The sequence below is a fragment of the Patiria miniata genome, unplaced genomic scaffold (assembly GCF_015706575.1).
Source record: "Patiria miniata isolate m_02_andy unplaced genomic scaffold, ASM1570657v1 HiC_scaffold_8, whole genome shotgun sequence".
NCBI lineage: Eukaryota > Metazoa > Echinodermata > Asteroidea > Valvatida > Asterinidae > Patiria > Patiria miniata.
This window is the reverse complement of record NW_024037075.1, coordinates 8,986,157-8,987,110: the sequence shown is the minus strand read 5'-3', so window position 1 is coordinate 8,987,110 and position 954 is coordinate 8,986,157. Positions and strand designations below refer to the sequence as shown.

Below are 954 nucleotides of genomic sequence, written 5' to 3'. Positions count from 1 at the left end.
TTTTTTTCCTTTCAAAATGGCCGCCCGACCCATTTTTGAAGACAACGCGGCCGGGCTATTTTTCAAGATGGTAACCAGCTTTTTTAAAAATGGCCGCCACTTGGACTCAGGAAATGACATATTGGCTTCTTATGGGCAAGATGCAACAGAAAATGAGACCAAAATGGTGTAACTATGCAGAACCGAACATCTCTTCTGTGCAATTGCACCATATTTAAAAAAAAAAAAAAAAAAAAAAAAGGAGGTGGCCTCTAAGAAAGGAAGCGGGCGGGGACGCCAAACATGTTTTTTTTTTTTACTTCGCCTAAAACAAATAATGAATGTTTCACATTCGTGCAATGGAAAGAATAATTTAATTCGGTGACAGATGAAATGTCATTATTCTTAGTCTTACCATTGCACTCACAAACATTCATTATTTCTATAATATTGGGCTTTTTGGGCAGAAGCATAAAAAGAAGGGGAAAAAGGTGAAAGAAAATGTCCCCCATTTAATAAATTCTCAAAACCCATAGTTCATTCAAAATGTGCTCCCTCCAAAACAAGGTGGCAGGCACCACCCGGATTCGAACCGGGGATCTCCTGTTTACTAGACAGGCGCTTTAACCGACTAAGCCATGGCGCCAATTGATTCCGGGCGTCGTCTTTTAAATATATATACTCTAAATAGAGTAGTTTGAAAAAGTGGAATAATAAAAACAAATCAATAGTAGTTTAGTAGTAGTACGTGATTCAAAGTTGAAATTTTATATTTTTGATTGTACTAGGCCTTTATGCTATTAAATTATTGCCTTCAATTCCATAGTCTCCACGAGACGAGTCGAGGGGGTTACAAAGTACAACAGATTGAGCCCAATTGGAAATTTATAGACCTTTCTTTTGTTTGTAAACATTGGCGCCATTTTGTATGGGCTGCCGTAAGCGCATAAATTGAAGCGCATAGACTGTACTAGC

At 38.1% G+C, this 954-nt stretch overlaps 1 non-coding gene across 1 annotated transcript; it reads right to left on the bottom strand.

Annotated features, from left to right (window-relative positions):
• Positions 1 to 551: 551 nt before the first annotated feature.
• Positions 552 to 625, bottom strand: Trnat-agu. The gene has a single exon. It is a non-coding gene; the product is annotated as a tRNA-Thr (tRNA).
• Between the last annotated feature and the right edge of the window lie 329 nt (positions 626 to 954).